The sequence below is a fragment of the Papio anubis genome, chromosome 3 (genome assembly GCF_008728515.1).
Source record: "Papio anubis isolate 15944 chromosome 3, Panubis1.0, whole genome shotgun sequence".
In the NCBI taxonomy this organism is placed as follows: Eukaryota; Metazoa; Chordata; class Mammalia; order Primates; family Cercopithecidae; genus Papio; species Papio anubis.
Genome location: NC_044978.1, coordinates 2,527,715 through 2,547,571, shown reverse-complemented (window position 1 = coordinate 2,547,571; position 19,857 = coordinate 2,527,715). Strand labels below are relative to the sequence as shown.

Here is a 19,857-nt window from a genome sequence, read left to right as displayed (position 1 = left end):
CTACTATTAACTAGATGCAGACAAAGGGAAAACTTGTACGATCTTAGTGAGAATGTAGATTGGTTCAATCTCCGTGGAAAACACTGTGGAAATATCTCAAGGAACTAAAAATAGAGTTTCCATTCAACCCAGCAATCCCACCACTGGGTATCTAACCAAATGAAAAAAAATTATATAAAAAGACAACTATACTTGTTTGTTCATTGAAGCACTATTCACAATAGCAAAGTCACGGAACCAACCTAAGTGTCCCATCAACAGTTGAGTAGATAAATAAGATAGATAGGTAGGTAGGTAGGTAGATAGATAGATAGGTAGGTAGGTAGGTAGATAGATAGATAGATAGATAGATAGATAGACAAACAGACAGATATCATGGAATACTACATAGCTGTAAAAAATGAAATCTGCCTTTTGCAGCAACAAGGATGGTGCCCTTCTGAGAACTGACTCAGAAGCAAAAAATCAAATATTGCATGTTCTTACTTATAAGTGGGAGCTAAACAATGGGTACACATGGACATAGCCATGGAAATAATAGACGATCAGAACTCCAAAAGGGGGGATGGAATAGAGGGGTAGAGGGATGAGCTTTGAAAGATTACCTGGTGAATACAATGTTCAGTATTGGAGTGACAGTTACACCAGATGCCCAATCCCCAGCATTACACAATGTACCCATATAACAAACATGAACATGTATTCATTAATCCTAACATTAAAAAGATAAATAAAATATACTGGAAAAAAAGAACTCAAGTTACTAGGTGCTTTGTCAGTGAGCAGAAATATTTTGAAAGATTTTTTTTTTTTTTTTTTTCTGAGCAGTAGGTTTCAACAGTGGGCTGAAAATATTCAGTAAACCAGGTTATAAAGAGATGTGCTGTCATCCAGACTGTGCTGTTCCAGTTGTAAAGCACAGGAAGAGTAGCTGTAGCGTGATTCTTAAGGGCCCTGTGATTTTCAGAATGGTAAGTGAACACTGGCTTCCACTAAAGTCACCAGCTACATTTGTCCCTACCAAGAGAGTTAGCCTGTTCCTTGAATCTTTGAAGCCAGGCATTCGCTTCTCCTCTAAGAAAGTCCTAGATGGCGTTGTCTTTCAATAGGAGGCTGTTCTGTCTACATCGTGAATCTGCTGTTTAGTGTGGTCACCTTTGTCAATGATCATTACTGGATCTTCTGGATAACTTGCTGCAGTTTCTCCACTTCACCTTGCACTGTTATGTTAAGGAGATGGCTTCTTTCCTTATCTCATGAACTGACCTCTGCTAGCTTCATATTTTTCTTCTGTAGCTTCCTCACCTCTTTCAGCCTTCATAGAATTGAAGACCGTTAGGACTTTGCTATGGATTAGACTTTGGCTTAAAGGAATGCTGTGCCTGGTTTGATCTTCTGTCCAGACCACTAAAACTTATATCAGTAATGAAGCTGTGTCTCTTTCTCATCATTTCTGTGTTCCCTGGAGTTGAACTTTCCCTTCAGGAACTTTTCCTTTGCATTCACAACTTCACTAACTGCTTGGTGCAAGAGGCCCGGCTTTCATCCTAGTTTGGCTTTTAACGTGCCCTCTTCACTAAGCGTAATCATGTCTAACTTTTGATTTAAAGTGAGAGACATGCGACTCTTCTTCTCACGTGAACACTTAGGGGCCATTGTGGGGTTATCAATTGGCCTGATTTCAACATTCTTCTGTCTCAGGGAACAAGGAGGCCTGAAGAGAGGAAGACAGAGAGAGATGGGGGAACACACTGTCGTCAGAGCGGTCAGAACACACAAACATCATTTATTGACCATTTGCTGTCTTATATGCAGGCAGTTCATGGTGTCCCAAAACAGTTACAATAGTAACACCAAAGATCTCTGATCAAAGATCCCCATAACAGATGATAATTTAGAAGTTGGAAATACTATGAGAATTATCAAAGTAGGACACAGAGACATGACGTGGGCACAAAATGTTGGAAAAATGTAACCAAATGAGTTGTTTGATGCAGGGTTGCCACAAACCTTCAATTTGTAAAGCATGCAGTATCTGTGAAGTTCAATAAAGCAAAGCACAATAAAATGAAGTGTGCTTGAATGTATCATACATGGTAACAAGAATACAAATACCAGATTAATGCATGTATACAGACACAATGCTTCATATATTACATGTTACAGCACAATATTAACTGCATAAACTATAATAATTTAAGGATGCATATGGTAATCCCTAGAATAATTTCCAAAACTATATAATAACAATGCAAAGAATTGTAGCTAAAAGACCACTAAACAAAAACAAGAAACATGTGGGACAAACAGAAACCAAAGAGTAATATAGTGAACTTAAATCCAGCTGTAACAAGACTTACATTAAGTATAAGTTGACTAAGCCTTACAATTAAAAGGTATGAATTGTCAGACTGGGTTGAAAAAGAATAATTTTCTTGTTGCTTTCCTGTATGGAGACTACCAGTTTTAATTCATAGTCTTTGAATTATCTTTCAATGTTTCATACATTTTAATTCCCATTTTGATTTATTCTTTGATCCATAAATTAACCAGAATTGTTCTGACATTTACAATCGTATGAAAATGTTTTCCTTATCTTTGTGACAATTTCCAATTTAATTGCAGTCACATAATGTAGTCTCTGTGCTACGCATTTTTTGAAATGTATTGAAGTTTACTTTGTGATTTAATAAAGGGTCACATTTTCTTAATATACACCTGAAAGAACACACATTTTCTAGTAGTCAGTTTCAGGGTATGATACATTTCTGTTCAACCAAATTTTGGAATTTTGTGATTCAAATCTCCCATGTGTTTATTAATATTTGTCTGTTATCTATGGCTAAGAGAGGTATGTCAGAGGTTCCCAGCAAGATGGCAAATGTGTCCATTTCTCTTTGTCCATCTTCCAATATCTGCTGCATATCTGTGGAGCTTGTTTTCTTAGGGGTCTTTGAGTGAAAAATCCCTCCTGGTCATTTAGATTCTTCATATTCCTACATGTAATAATGCTTTTCACCTTCAAGATTGTGACATTTTGTTTATTTTTTTATTTTTTATTTTATTTATTTATTTATTTATTTTTTGAGACGGAGTCTCGCTCTGTCGCCCAGGCTGGGGTGCAGCGGCTGGATCTCAGCTCACTGCAAGCTCCGCCTCCCGGGTTTACGCCGTTCTCCGGCCTCAGCCTCCCAAGTAGCTGGGACTACAGGTGCCACCACCGTGCCCGGCTAATTTTTTTTTGTATTTTTTAGTAGAAACGGGGTTTCACCGTGTTAGCCGGGATAGTCTCGATCTCCTGACCTCGTGATCCACCCGTCTCGGCCTCCCAAAGTGCTGGGATTCCAGGCTTGAGCCACCGCGCCCGGCCCCCTGACATTTTGTTTATTGTAACAATAATATTGCTGCTCAGTTTTGTTTTGTCTATTATGGAAGCATCCATTTGTAGCAAGAGCAGCATTCTCTTCAGCTGTTTAACCATGTCTTGACAATAGTGTATAGTGGTCTTATGTAATTCTATCTAAAAAAACCGTAGATTTTTCATTTTGCTTAGTCCACTCTCAATTTGTGTGATCATCGCTCTATCTGAATTTGTTTAACACAAGCTTTCTTTTCATCTTCCACTTGTTTCACTTTTTCTGTGCTGTAACCTATTTAGAAGGTGGAGGTAGATTCTCAAATTACTCATTTGTTTTTAGTTTTTTTTTTATCCTTTTATTTTCTTTTGTCTACTGGTTTGCAAATAATACTCATCTTTATTTCTGTGGTTTTACTTGAAAATTATCCTACATAGTTAACTAAATAAATCTAAAGTTGGCATCTTAACCCCTCCCAAACAGTACTAAGAACTTAGAACAGTTAACACTGATCAGCCTCCTCTCAATTAATATTCCATTGTTGTGCACAATTTTAGTTCTGTTTTTGTTCCCCATCATAGATTAAACCTTTCTGTAACTATTTTATATGAAGGTTGGGAGTTTTTATGGTGCAAGTTTACCAGCGTCTTCGTTTACCATTTCTTCTTTTGGGTCCTTCATTTCCTTACACTTTCCTTCTGGGGCCACAGTCCATCCTCTGGATACAGACTTCAGTGTTTCTAAAGGTATGTTGGTTGTAAACCCTCTCACACTACTTGTCCACTCCTGTATTCTCCGTACCTGTAGCCTTCAATACAGGAGAGAGAGTCAGTGCTCAAGTCACTGGAATAATGAGAATCTCCCCACATCCCACAAAACACTGGAATTTCCCTCAGTCTTGGTGATACCATCCGTAGGAAAAGGCAATCTCTTTACCAGCATGAGGCCTGAGGAACCCATATGGCCAGATTAGCTGTTGGCTTCCTCCCTAGGGCGGGGCACCTGACCTATAAATTAAACACACCACGGACTACAGTAGCAGGAGGCTGCCATGTGAATATGCTCTCGTTAAAGTCGTAAAGGCTAATCTCAAGCAGGTTAATGATGCTCAGAAATCGTACCACATTTTCCTGATACATTCCTTCTCACACTCACGAGATAGCTGTTTCACGCCCTCCATTTGCTCGTCAGATCTTCTGTACCCTTCCCCATCCGACGTCCACCTGATGACCTATGCCACTGATAAAACAGAAGCCACTGGGAGAAGCCTTCCACAAGCTCCTTCCACCACACAGCACACGCGTGTGTCCCCGGCACCTGCTTTCCTATACTGTGCGTGTCCCCTGTTTCTGAACTACTCATGCGGCTGTTTACAGCCACCCACTCCACAGGAACACCAAAATATGGCAAAAGCACTGCTCCCTGCAGCCCTTCCCGCCGCCTTTCCCAGCTCTCTCCCAGGCCATTCCCCTCAGCATGCAAACGTGCTGTCATTTCTCCCATGTGGAAACAAACCCTCTATGGACCCCACTTTCTTCTCTTGGTTCCAATTCTCTATCCCTCTGCACAGCAAAAATCCTTGAAAGCTGTCCATCCACTTTCCACTTCCTCTGCTTCCTTTTCTCTTTAACCCAGTCCAATCAGTCTTATACCCCGACTATGCCACAAAAACTGTGACGTTCACAAATGGCGGTGCCACTGCTGCCTCCTGTGGTTACTCTGCAGTCTGCGTGCCATCTATGTCGTTTGCAGTCTCCGTGACGTAGGTGGGCAGACCTTCCCTTCCCCACTCAGCGTCTAGGGCCCCAGCCTCCTCTGGCTTTCCTCCTGCCTTGCTGGCCACTCTTCCTCGGTCTCCTTTGCTGGTTCCTCTGTGTTTCTCAGACTTTATATGTTTTGAGTGTCTCTAGTCTGGTCCTTGAATTTATTTCCTGTGTTTTCCTCTGTGAAGATTGTATTCAGTCACATGGCTTTAAAATCGTCTACATACTGATTTCTCTCAAACTGGTAACTCCAACCTTGTCCTCTCATAAGACTCCAAAGCCATTTATTTAATTGCGTTCTTGTCCTTGCCACCAATACATATCTCAAATTCAACAGGTCCGAAAATGAGCTCCAATGTTACCCTAATCCTCCAAAATAAGAAAAAAATAAACTGATCCCTTCGGTCTTCCCTGTCTCAGTTGATAGCAATTCCTTCCTTCTAGTTGCTGTAATTCAAAATTGCAGTCTTCCTTGAGTCTTCTAATTGTCTCATATATTCAATCCATTAGCAAACCTGCTAGCTCTGTCTTCAAAACACACCCAGGATTTTAATATACCCCTGTTTCTACCCATGCTTGCCTCTCTATGGTCTATTCCCATCACCAACATCCAGAGTGTCCCCTGTTACGCTGGCCAGGTCTCATCACTTCGCTGCCCAAAGCCCTCCAGGGGCTTCAGGTCCCCAGGGAAAGGGCATCATGGTCTGATCCCATTCTGCCTCTCCTGTGCCCGGCCCTAGCGTCCTGCTACTCATCCCCTCACTCCTGATCAGACCACAGCCACTCCCTTATCACGCTGGGTACACACCTTAGGGTCTGGATACTGTCTTGGTGCTCTCTGCCTGTTACAGTCCTTGGCAATATATTCACGTCTGCACGACTAGAGCCTTTATATTGGTGTAAAAATCTCGACTTCTTAGTGAGGACTCCATGAGTCTGCCTCCACCCTCCTTCCTCCCCGCACTGCTACAGCACCGGTTATAGAGATCAACTACCGTGTTTATTGTCTGTCCACCTGAGGACTGTATGCCAGAGTCAGTGCCTGACCACGGTTTGGTGCATAATCAATATTGAACATGGTATTATCATTTTTCTGAAGTATCATCACACACAATTTACCAGTATTATCATCATGGAAGCTTAATATAAATACAAATACAAAACAAACATAATTTTCTGGAAACAAGAACAATAATGTATTTCTAAATTTCTACCTCTGATTCTGTAAAGCTGATGAACAAGACCATCATCTATCTATCTACCCATCCATCCATATGCATCCATCCGTATGTTTGCACGTAAGTAGTTTCACATACAATTATTTTAGTTGACATGCAGACATTTCCTACTTAGGTAGTGAAATGAATTGTTGCTTAGGTGTTTATAATACTCCTATGAGAAAATTCTGTTTCATTAGTTTATATTTAAAACTCTCATCTTTATAAGTGATTTAAAAAATGTTATCATCTGCCTGGGATAGAGATAGGAAGTTGATTCTTATATTCAATTTAACTGCATTTTGTTGTCTTATTGTGATGTAAATTACAAGATATTATAATGCATCTAAATATCTGGGAATTAAATATTCATTAGTGTCTGTAAATCAGCATAAACCTGTATCTGAGTATTTTGTATCTTGAAAACACACCTCAAAGTAATACCAAATATGGCACTGAATCTAATGGAACAATAGAAAAAAATTAGGAGATAAATATAATGCAAAGTGTGTATTGTATTTGGATAATTGAGTTTTCAAAGTGTTTTATTATGAACATTTCCAGAGTCAAGTTCTAAAATGTTTATTATCACTGAATATGTTGATTGCAGAATTGAATTACATCATTAATAAAAGATGATAAATTTCACAAAATCATATAAAAGTTTTCTTAGTCTTTTCTGGGAACTGAATGTGTTAATGGTTTCATGTATCCAATAAGATTTTGTTTAATAAACTGAAGACAATTTTTGTGTTATTGGTCAATTTTTTCATACCTTTTACTTTTTCAGTCATTAATTTTTATTTAATTATCACTGAGTCATAGAAACAATTCACAACTATTAAAATAAGTATGTTTTTCATGATGCCTCTTTATTCTCACTCTTGATTGCTTCACAAGAGTCTCAGGAGAGCAATGGGGAAACGGAGAGGTAAATGAAGCCAGAATCTCACCACACTTTCCCTCCTGTTGAGTATTGGACAACAGTACTTGTGTGCCTTGTTACAGCAGTCGGTTGCAATTTAGCACTTCAAATTAATGACTAATTGTGCCTAATATATTTTCCTGGAGATTTTAGTTGATGAAAATTGCTTTGAGTTCTAAAATATTTTCAGGGATCAATTAACATTAGGTAACTGGGAAAAGATTCTGAAATTGTTCCTGTGGTTAAAAAACAAAACAAAATCCACCTTTATTTTCCCAAATCTATTTTTCACTTTATATAGCCTAAAACACTAATAGGTAAATATTCTCTTCTGAACATAAATAATAATATAGAATATTCGTTAAAAATATAACCATGTGAGGTATAAGTTAAAAGACATTTGGAAAAGAAATATGAATCTTTTAGGAGCACTGAGATATTTTGGTTTTGGGTTACTTGTTTTTTAAAAGTCTAATTCAGTTTGATAAGCATTTATTGAACAATGTATTCGTCCATGGCATTATGTTAAGTGCTGACAAGATAAAGACGATGTAGTCTCTCCCCTCAATAAGAACTTAAAGATACTTCTCTTTGTTATACAAGTTCACCTCTCAAGTTATGAAAATAACCTCACTGAAAAAAAAGTGACTAAAAGTTTACTTCAGACAAGGGATTTTGAGGGTTTGCACTGCTTCTCCTTGAGCATAAACTAATGGGTGTTCGTTGAGTGATCCATATTCTTTGGCCAGAAATTTACATTTGAGCTGTGAGACATATTTAGCCCAAATTATAAAAAATAGCTTAATCTTTCTGACAAATCAAGAGCAAATATTTGGGTACATTTTTTGCCTGAAACACGATAGGTGAAAAAGACATTCTTCTATGAGTTTTCAAGTATTAGATAAATCTAGGTGAAATGGGCTCCCAAAATTTTCTCTGCTAGAGATACAGGAAATGGAACAGCCACAAGGAAGCAACTTCAAGTATGAGAAAATCACTTATATGTTGAAACCCGTTTTTCAAATCCTCACTATGGATCAGTGATAATTTGGCAAACTTGTTTATTAGTAAGCTTCCTCTACACTGCAAAATCATAAAATGTAAAATTATAAATAGAATAATACAAAATGTGATCTTGCTCTGTTTATAGTAGGAAGTTCAAAATTAATAAAACAAAGTAGCTGTATTAAGGACATAACAGTAATGAAATACGTATAAAGTACACAAAAAAGACAACCAGATAGGAACGGCTCCTTCAAATGTGAGAAAGTCCGTATTTGGACACCCAAGTATAAGCGCTATGGATTTCAGTCTGTAACTGGATTTTCATTCAAGCAATGATAGCCCTTCCCTGGCATCCAGTTCATGACTGAATGGCTAGTTAGATTCCCCAAGTTTAAAATGTTTCTTTTTCTTTTCTTTTCTGTCTTTTTTTTTTAAGAGATGGAGTCTTGCTCTGTCACCCAGGCTGATCCTCCCTCCTTAGCCTGCTAAGTAGCTAAGAGCAGGCACGCACCACCACAAGTGGTTAAATTGTGAAAAAAAAGAAAAAATAGAGATCTGGTCTTGTTGTGTTGCCCAGGCTGGTGTTGAAATCCTGCCCTCAATCAATCCTCCCACCTTGGCCTCCCAAAGTTCTGGGATTATAGGCGTGAGCCATTACATCTGGCCTTCTTTAGTTCTTTAGTCTTTAATGATTTCTGAATAGTCTGCTTAGATTCTCTCTAGCCAACACATGTGTACAGAGCCCAAATTTATGTACTGTAAAAAATGCCAACCCCCAAATCAATGACCCAAATTAAAATCCTTACTATGCCCTTAGCCAGCTGTATGAAGATGAACAAACAGAATCAGTCTTTCTTGGCATTCCCTATCTGTAAAACAAGTTTGCTGAAAAAGTTTACCTAAAACGGTAGTCTTAGCCCTGGGCTGGTGTGCATATGGCTCTGTGTGTTTCCCCGTCTGCGGTGGGGCCAAAGGTGTTCATACAGCTATTCTGGTGATGCCGATGGGAAAATTCACAACAAAGGACTTTTGAAATGGATAAAAATATAAACATAAATGTAAGTTAAAAAGTTTCAGTTATCATATATGTATATAAATTTTTCTAATGAACTATGAGCAACTATCATTACTTATAATATGGTAATTACTAATGCTTTTATATCTGGAAATCATATGTAATATGTAATCATATAATATGTAAGATTACACACATTATAAATTACTATGAGAAGATTATATAAATATGGTTGTATATAATTAGAGTTGTTACATATAAATATATATTGTATATAATAGTTACTATATATACATATATATGTTGTATATGATAGTTACTATATACAAATATGTTATATATAATAGTTACTATATATAAAATACATATATGTTTACTATAAAAATAAGCAAATAGATAGCTCAATATATAGTTATTCTTAAAACTCAACAACTTTGGGCCGGATGCGGTGTCTCAGGCCTGTAATCCCAGCACTTTGGGAGGCTGAGGCAGATGGATTACAAGGTCAGGAGTTCGAGACCAGCCTGGCCAACATGGTGAAACCCCGTCTCTACTAAAAACACAAAAAATTACCCGGGCGTAGTGGCATGCGCCTGTAGTCTCATCTACTCAGGAGACTGAGCCAGAAGAATGGCTTGAACTTGGGAGGTGGAGGTTGCAGTGAGCTGAGATCCCACCACTGTGCTCCCATCCGGGTGACAGAGCGAGACTTTGAAAAAACCAAAACCAAAACCAACAAAAAAACTCACAACTTTAGAGAAACAAATTGTTTTTTGAAATTTTGCTTCCAGAAAATTGCTTATTTGCTTTAAACTAGCTTAATTTTTTGTTTCTGAACAAAAATTGTACCATGTGGGTGCTGCCCACTTCCAGCAGTGATTCTGTACAAGTGGATTAAAATAGCCAACGCTTTGGATACAGAATGATACTCCATGGTTCTTCATGTGATAATGTGCTTACTAACAATGTAATGAGGATCAGCTAGAAGCCAGATACTGTGTAATGTCAATGACACGAGGCTAAATAAGAAAACATTCCTGCACTTGAGCCATTCATCGCCTGGCCCTGCTGACGTGCCATCTTGGAATAAAATCTCCGGTACTTATAAACTTGAAATCCACACTTGTTTATTATAAACTGATTATAATTCAAATTAAAACAAAATATGAAGTTCCACCATTATTTTTATAGTTAACTTTGTTTCATTTATACTCAAATAATTCTCAGTTAACTGAAATCACATTAATTACTCAAGCCATCCCTTTGAATACTTAGGGACTCTGCTAGACTGTGGGGATAAAACCAGCTATGCTCATAAGCCACCTCTTTGATGAAAAAAAAATGTTCTTATATGTGGTGTTTGCAAATTTTGTGGTATAAATACTCCTACTGCAGTTGATTTCAAATAACCACAATGTAACCACCAGCTTGCAAAATTCTTGAATATTTAGTGATCATCTCTCACAAGCTTGTATCAGCCAGCTTTAGCAGACCACTAGATAAATCATAAATAAGCTATATGATAGTCTTCATATATTAGTAGGGAGAAACAGGAAGACATCTAACAGGATCATTATTTTAGTAAAAGTTCTATGGGAACCCAAGAGGAAGGAATGCTAGTGGCCAGGGAAGGCTTTAGCGAAAAGGGGTAATTTGAATTGTGTCTTGAGGGATGAGGAGGACCTCCCCAGGGTGACAAAGCTTCTCCAGGTCGGGGTGGTGTAGAAACACGAGGATGGGATGTCTTGACAGAAAAGGAAATGTATGTAGAGGAAAGTGTATAGAGCATAGTATGTTTACATTTTGGAATAATATGAGATGACCAGAGAGATGGGAGGGGCCAGGAGAGAAGAGGTACATACAGTAAGAACTGGCGGGTCTGAGGCAGAGCAGCTATGAAGGCACTTGTGTGTTATATTAACGAGTTCAAGCGACTTTGGTAACTTCCCCAGTTGAGCAGAGCAGTGCCATGCTGGGCTTTTCGTTTTAGGAAGAACACTCTAGAAGCAGTATAGAGGATACTTTGGAGGTGAGAAGAGGGGTAGCAGGATGGCTTAGGAGGCAGCTTCAGTGCACTATGAAAAAATAAATGAAAGCTTTGCCTGAAATGTTAAGTTTGAGGTGCTTGTGAAGATCCTTTATTATTTAAAACAAATCTGCCCACCCTGAACAACAGCCAGTGGGGAAATCTGGTTTTAATGATAACGATAATGATTTTTAACTACATAAACATATTCTCCTCAATCTGTTTTCCCTTTTCATTGTGGGACTTTGTTGTCAGCAGACAAATCTTATTGTCTTCTCTTTTTTGGTGTAATTAAGATAGTAAATTGTGTGGAATGTTCCTTTCTTGTCAAATCTCTATATGATCTTGCTTCAGTCAACTGAAAATGTATTTGACTCTAGATGTAGTAACAAATCAGATAAGAAGATGAGAACAAAAGGGCATATTTGATTCACATGCACATTCTGACTAGTCCGGCATTCATCAAATTTGATATTTTATGGAAATTCAGTGATCTTGCCAAATGTGTAAATAAAGTGTTAATCTTACTTTAAGGGGCAAACCATGTTTTGTACAAAAAACAAAAACTGCTCTTTCAGAGCTAATTCAGCTCACAAAAAATCTGTCTACTGTTCTTATCATACGTTTATCTCCCCATCCATATCTTTTTCCCCAGTTTTGAACTAACACTTGTGTATTTCTAATGTAGTGAAAATTATCTGTGCTCTGTTTGAAATCTACAGTGTCCCAGCACAATGCTGATGTCAGCACACATAGGTTTCAAACGGATGGGTCTTAGCTGGCTTCTAGTTCTTTGTGCCGGCTGTAGTAAAGGTTCCATGCAGAAATGTTAAACTTCAGGCACTCGGTGTCTTATGTCCTCACGGCATCCTGCCAAACCCCGTCACAGCTGCTGTTTCTTTAGGACATATTAGCAAACATATGAGTGGGGGCAGAATCTGAACACCACTCAGGTGTATGCCTGCTTGAAAAGCTGCTTTTCTGCTAAGGATAAAAGCATTCATTTTTTATTATCAGAGGAGATAAAGACAAACTCTTATTTGAAGGACAAATTTTAAACCCGTGTGAAAATTATTTTAAGGGCATGTTTATATCAGAGCAATTAAACTAACGAAGTAGTATATTATGATGCAGTTACAAGCAGGTGATTTTCAGGAAAAATTGGTTCCCCACTGCCCTTTTTGGGTAAATTTAATATTACGAAAAAAATTTTTTGGTACTACTATTAGATAGATAAAGTCCTTTGAAAGCCCCTTCCTGCCAACTGGAGGATCCACGTCAGAAATTCCCTTCATCTGTGCCCCCTGGGCCTCCAGGCCTTTGAGTTAGTGATGCTCAGGAATAGAGAAGTGCGGAGACGTATGCATCACACAACGCTGGACTGGATTCACCTTTTTTTTTTTTTTTTTTTTTAATTTGGTGAATTATTTCTCTGTCACCCAGGCATGAGTGCAATGGTGCAATCTCTGCTCACCGTAACCTCTATCTCCCGGGTTCAAGTGAGTCTCCTGCCTCAGCCTCCTGAGTAGTTGGGATTACAGGCACCTGCCACCATGCCTAACTAATTTTTGTACTTTTAGCAGAGACAAGGTTTTACCGTCTCGGTCAGGCTGGTCTCGAACTCCTGACTTCAGGTGATCCACCCACCTCGATCTCCCAAAGTACTGGGATTACAGGCATGAGGCACCATGCCCAACCTGAATTCAAATCTTAGCTCTTCTAATTATTAGTTCTGTAATCTCTCAGAGATTCATGTCTTCATCAATCACATGAGAATAATATTATTCAGTTTATATAGGTTTTGAGAAAACTTCCTAATCACCAGTGGAAAATGTTTGTCATTTAGTGAATACTCAAAATGTTACTTTACTTAGCAAGTATAATTACTAGTAAACTCCAGATTGAACGGAAATAATTTAGTTACACTCTCTTGATATTTTCAAGTAGCTCACTTATTTTGTCTTCACAACCACAACTTCCTTGCCCTTTCTCTTTGTATGTCCCTTATTCTATTCTTTTACAAAGTTACAGCAGTTAAAGCATGGAGATTCATTCTGGAGGAGAATCAGTTTTGTGCACTCTCCTATGTTCTCTGCTTATAATAGAACTGTCTCCAAACTGCATGCAACATTGCAAACACCCAGTGATGCTACATACGTGATTTCATGGGATAATATGATAGCCAAATTTTCAAAGCACAAGGAGGAAGAGAAAGCAGTTAACCTTGTCAAGATAAACTAATCTTCAAATGACAAAATTAATATATAAGCAAATGTTAGAAATAAGCAATTCAAGGACTGATTGAGAAGCTCATGGTCATTTTCTATGTATCTTAAAAAGCATGACAAACTAGTACGATATTCTTTCTTCTTACTCACAAGTGGAAACTTCTCCTACTGTTCCTAGGCTGCCAAATTTTTTCTTTTTTCCTTTGTGAACCAGAGTCCATTCTGCACTCTTTCTCCCTGAGGTATGTGTGCCTTTCCAAACCAATATCTCTCACTTTTTCCCTTGGGTTATTTTCTTGTCCTGTCTTATTTCTCCTGGTGCCTTAGGGGATCCTTTCAACACACCTCATAAGGGCCAGGGAGTCCAAGAACAATACTTACTTTTATTACCATGCACTCCATCCTTCATCCAAACAGTCAGTTCTAAAATATGTTGAACTTCAGGTTCACCAGTGTTGCTGGCAGGGACAGGGGAGAAGGAAGATTTGCCAGGGAGATTTCAGAAGCACACAGAGCAAGAGGGCAGGGAGAGAGGGAACGCCGTGTCTCGGCTTCTCACCTCCCTGTATATGATAAACATCATGATGCCAGTTTCTTCAGCTCTGGCTGGTGACAGTACGGGTTCAACCGTCCCATGCTTTCCCCATTCTTTCCGTTGTTTGTCATCATTGTTAACTTTGACTTTGGGCAGAGAAGACTTCACTCTACAAAAGCTCTTTACAAAGGAAATGGATACAATGAAAGAAGAGTTCTATTTTTGTAAGCAACATTGTGGAAGCAAAGAAGGTCTAGTTTTGTCTCCCTTCCACCTTTTCCGTTCTCGCTCTCATCTCTCTCAGGCACCATAGACCCATCAATCTCCTTCCTTGCTACCTCCATCACAGGAACATGAAGTTTTTCTTGCACTTGGCCCCACAGCACTTCATGTTTCTCTACTGAGAAACATATCTAGGACAAGATACAGTGCTTGCCTTACACATATAGTATCGTCAAGATTGCTCAAATCTAATCGTGCTTTTCCCACATACTAGACATAAATTACTTGAGGGCAGGGATTGAATCTTCTCATCTGTCCGTAGCTTTCAGCCCTGAGCACACTGCCCTGAGCACGGAAAATGCCCTATGAATTTTAGCTGAATTAAGTTGACGAAGGCTGTTTCTGCTTTGGCAGATAAGGATAACGAAAAGTCCAAATCCATCATGCCAATCTCTTCATTAAAGTTCCCATTTCCTTAACTAATTCCAATGAAGGCATTAAGGCAAGTATGGTGGTAAAAATCCAATCTTTAGAGCCAGAAGATAAAGGTGTAAATTTCAGTACTCAGTAGGGGCTTAGGTTTTCACATCTGTGAAATGAGGTAAGGCTGTCTTCATGGAAACGCTGTGCAGAATGGAAGGATTTCATGTACTACTGTGTATCCCAATCCCAGGAGGGTTTGTATGTAGAAGAGGAACTGGAAACAGCCCAGTATATTCACAGTAGAGGAATAATCAATGGGTGAGGTCTCATTCCAGAAACTCCACTGGATCCCTGTCTCCCACATTTAAACACTTGATTTCCCTCTCAACTATTTTTTCTTATGTAACTTGAGATATTAATTACAAAAAGCGTGCAGTACATAATTTGTTGGGATATTTTCTACTAAGTGGGCCTAAAACCAGGCTTAATTGAAAAAGATTCCAAGATTCATTTTCCATGAAATTTTTCTGAGATAAAGCAAGAGAGCAAAGAAAGTAAGATTAAATCATAGAAAATAAGGCAAATCTACATCACTCCCTACCCTACTTACTTTTTATATAACGCCAAGGTTATGAGCAATGCAATGCCGAGAACCTGCAAATGAACAACTAGGGGTGAGTATTCGCTCTGTGTGTAACTCCAACAGGGAACATCTAACATCTTTTTCAAATACTTAAGCAAAATTAAGAATCATGCCCAAGGGTTGACTAAAGCTATTTTATTGTAAAGAATTATTCAAGCAGCTCTTATTCCCACTCAGTGAAGTCAAGACATTCTAAAACATAATCTTGCAAGCTAGGTGGAGTCATGCTGCCGAGGGGGCTACTGATAGGATATATTCTTGAAAATACTCCTTTACCAACCCTATAGGAATGCTGTGCACCCTTTTTGATTATCACAAATTTGTGTTTAAAATCTTGGAATTTATGTACTATGTACTTTGAATACATGAGCATGATACTTTAAATTTGCTAAAGTATTTGAAAAAGATGTTACAGGTATTCGCTGTTAGAGTTAAATGGAGAGTGAACACCCATTCCAAACTGTCCATTAACAAGCTCTCAGTATTTTACTGTGCTTTGGTATTCTTGTATATATAATATGATATAGGAACAGGTTAAATACATTAGTTCTTTGTTTTTGTAAGTAACTCATTACAAATGATTTGAGAAAATTAAGGTAGACTTTTACATTGAAAGCGTCCTTAAGAGATTTTTAAAGTCAATTGACCCCGAAGGACCTTCATTTGGAGATGGTGGATTCTAATGCAGACACTGGAAAGAACGTTAAGGGAGCTGTCATTAAATACTATATTTTGGCTGTTGGTAATTTACTGAACAGTTGACTTTTGGTAATTTGCACTGAAGGTGCTTTGATGTATAAGTAATCCTATTTTCTTTTCACTTACAGTTCAAGTACTTTGGGAAACACCTTCACTATTTCAGACCATTCAGGCAAATGATTGCTGCGATACCTCAGGGAACAGTTTATTCTTTAAGAAAATTTGGTGGAGTGTTTTTGAATTTTTGTTTTCTAAGGACCTCTGTACCGATAATCTAACATTTTAGTATCTCTCTATGTTTCTAGAATAAAAGATGCCGTGCACTACAGCCACCAATTCAAACACTCTCGTCACCCTAAGAGCTCTTGAAATTGCACCTGGCAGAAAGCATTTCCCAGCCAACTGGAAATAAGGAAGAGTTCCCTTCCCCTCATCCTGTTTGTTCCTGAAATGCTCATGAATCTTCATTTCTACCTTCAGAAAACAATTGCTAGACTGCTTGTACTTTCCTTAGCTGTTGAAGCTCCAGTGTCTAAGGATGTAAACATTTGTTTTAAGACAATGTTTCCTTTAATTATATATCTTAGAAGAGCAAATCGCCTGCTTAACTCAATCCCTTCAGAGGTTCCCAGTGAGAATTTATACACCTGAGCCCTAAATGGAAATTTGGGGTCATTCAGTGTTTCTGAAGGGCAGGCAGGTGGATATCAAGTCCACATCTTTTGAGGCATTACTTTTAATTACTTTAAAAGTAAACACCCTTCCCGTTAGAGTTCTGTTTCTTCAATTAATGAGATAACAGCAGTGTTCCTAGGACACTGGCTGCTCCTCCGTGATAGCAAGTAAACTGCACAAGCTACATCTGTAATTGGTTTTCTGATCCAGCCTCAGCAAACACACATGAGTGAAGTTCATGGAAGGGATAAACGGATTTAGTTACCTTCACAAGCTACCTTCAAAGAGCAGTTTAATTTTGTTTCCTTATAGCAGCTTCCCTTCCCCCAGCCCATTAGAGCTTCTTGATTTATGATACAGTAGTTGTAGCTCTCCCAGTCAAGACAGGATTTTCTTCTGTCAGAAAATGTGGCTCCCAAGGATACTGCCCTGGGAGAGTAAATGAGATTCTAATAGTTCCAGATTATTACTAAAGGCCGGGTCAAGGAAATAACTTTTATTTTCTTTCTATTAACCGCACATAGCAATGAAAATTCTCAATTAATAGGTTAATTTATATGATTTATAGTTCAATATGCAGAATATTAATCATGAGACATTAAAAGAAATGCTTCCTGTTAATATCACTCTTCTGTAGTATCTAAGTTGCTTTGTAAGCTACATGATTTGTTACAGTTAGGCAGGCATGTTACTTACGAAGGCCAAAATAATATTGGAAGGCCCCAAGGACCATTTGTTTTTACTAATGCTGTACAATTTTCTCTTGATCAATAACTAGAATTTGCTTCCTTGGTCTTCTAAAGTCAAATGCATTTACAATGGGATCTGTTGCTATTTTCCTGAGTATTTTGTGTATCAGAGCCTCCTTGTAAGTGGTTTGCTATCAATAAATAATCAAACAACAAGATACTGGAGGTCATTACCCTTGAAAAACCTCAGTGGTTTAGAAATTCAGTTCAAATTTTGTACCTTATTGTTATCAATACAATTTATGGCTAAATAGCGGTAACATTACATGTGGGATGTCTACATGAACTAAGCACAGAATCTGTTCCCAAGATCTTGTGGTCTAAAAGGGGAAACCGACAAGAAGCCAGACCATTGCAACGCGACGTGGCCAGCGGAGCAATCCAAGCAGGAACATGCATCGTGACGGTGCCCCAGCGGCTGGGAGAGTCTCTGAATGACCTTTAGGCCAGCACTTCCTAGATACTTGGTCATTTTACTGGAACTCCTTAAGTTCAGTCACTGGTTACATGCATAATTGGAAAAGAGTTTTTATGGATGACTTTAGGAGCCATAGCAGAGAATTAGCTCCTAAAGTCATTATTGACTCTTCTGCAATCAGAAAAGCACCATGATTAAGTAACAGTCTCTGTGGCGAAGCCACCTAGAACAAGCAGATCTTGGAGTGGAGTGAGTATAGAAAGTGCAGTTAGCTTTTGGCCTCTGTGGAGAAGGGAGGTGCTGGAGCCACCCTTCACCCACGCCCCAGTTATGTGCATTTTCATTTCTAGGTGCAAGAATGGCCCTGCAGCAAGAAAATAAAGTCTACATAGAAGATATTTTAATTTATAAATTTTAATCTAAAAAGTGCATGTTATTCTCCATTACAAGTTGTAGGGTGGGATATTTAATCCCACATATTTTACTCTGTTGTGTATTAGAAAAACTAAGAAGATAATGCCATAGATTTAATTCAGATGACTTAACATTTGAAGCTCTTATCCCATGAGTTCTGTTCTTTGCATGAGAGAGCCAGTACACACACACCTATGTTAATAGCAGCAATATTCACAATAGGCAAGAAGTGGAAGCAACGCAAATGTTGATTGATAGATGAATGGAGCAACAACATATATGTACTTACAAGGGAACATTACTCAGCCTTAATATCATAGAAAATCCTGTCCCATGCTACAACATGAGTGTACCTTGAGAACATTATGCTAAGTGAAATAAGCCAGTCACAAATTGACAAATACAGTAAATTTCACTTATGTAAACTATCTAAAATAGTCAAATTCATAGAAACAGAAAGTAGAAGGCTGGTTACCAGGGGCTAGGGGAGGAGGAAAAGATAAATTGTTGTTTAATAGGTGCAGAGCATCAGATTTACTAGATGAAAAGGTTCCTGGAGAATCTGCCATTGTCACAGACACATAGTGCAATATGACTTCGAACTATACAAAGCTATATACTTAAAAATAGTTAAGATAGTACATTTTGTGTTACGTGCTTTTTCAACAAAATGAGATCGTCAGATCTGACTGTATTCATTCCGCATTTTTCCCTAGAGATTTATTTGGCTCCAGAAGAGAACTATACTATATGCTTGAAATCCACTGTGCTATATAGATGTAGGCTTTCAGATAGCAGAAACATTTAATATCTACCAAATAAGCAGTGCATGGCACACATTTTTGCCATGCAATTTTAAAAGATGATATGCAGAAAAGGCAATGAAAATAGACCAAATATAATGATTTAATCCTGACCTGGAAAATGATTTCAGATGCAACTCTCTGAGCATACGCTTACGGTGCCGGTTGAAAATAAAATTGAAATCCCCTTAAAAAGGAAGTAATAGAGCTACTCCAGAAGTGTCTGTAAATATCAGAATGACCTATTTAGGCACGTTTCATTCTACCAGTGACCAAGAAGTGATTATCCTTTACATGGTCATTTCACTGAGAAAGACAACAAGGAAAATGGCTGAGAAAAGGATGGTTGATAATAAATAGAATGGAATGTTGGTACCACAGGAAACAAATCTAGAATTGGAAGGCTATGAATGTGCACATTTTTAGATTGAGGTGAATGAGGTTGTGGGGAAAGTTTGTGAGTTTGAATATCTCTTTGGCTCTCTATACTCTATTGTCTTTTAATCTATTAAAGAAAATAGTTTCATTATACTTTCTCCTTTTAAAACCAAGGATAGTTGTTTTTTTCTTTCCTGATGGAAGAAATCTGTCAAATGATAGTTTGGATGTGTTTGTTCTTTTGATATAAAGACTCGTCATGACTAGATGACAAAACAGAGCAGCAGTTTCACATTCTCCTGTGAAAGACTTAAACAGTTGTTTTCTGTTGCCAAAAACACCCATACAGACTTAAGAGCAGAC

At 38.2% G+C, this 19,857-nt stretch overlaps 1 long non-coding RNA gene across 1 annotated transcript in view; it reads left to right on the top strand.

Moving 5' to 3' along the window:
• LOC103884852 overlaps positions 1–18,865 on the top strand; it is a 55,183-nt gene extending 36,318 nt beyond the window's left edge. Inside the window, exon 4 of the long non-coding RNA XR_647660.4 lies at positions 16,363–18,865. This is a non-coding gene — a long non-coding RNA (uncharacterized LOC103884852). The remainder of the gene's footprint in view (positions 1–16,362) is intronic.
• The last annotated feature ends 992 nt before the right edge of the window (positions 18,866–19,857 follow it).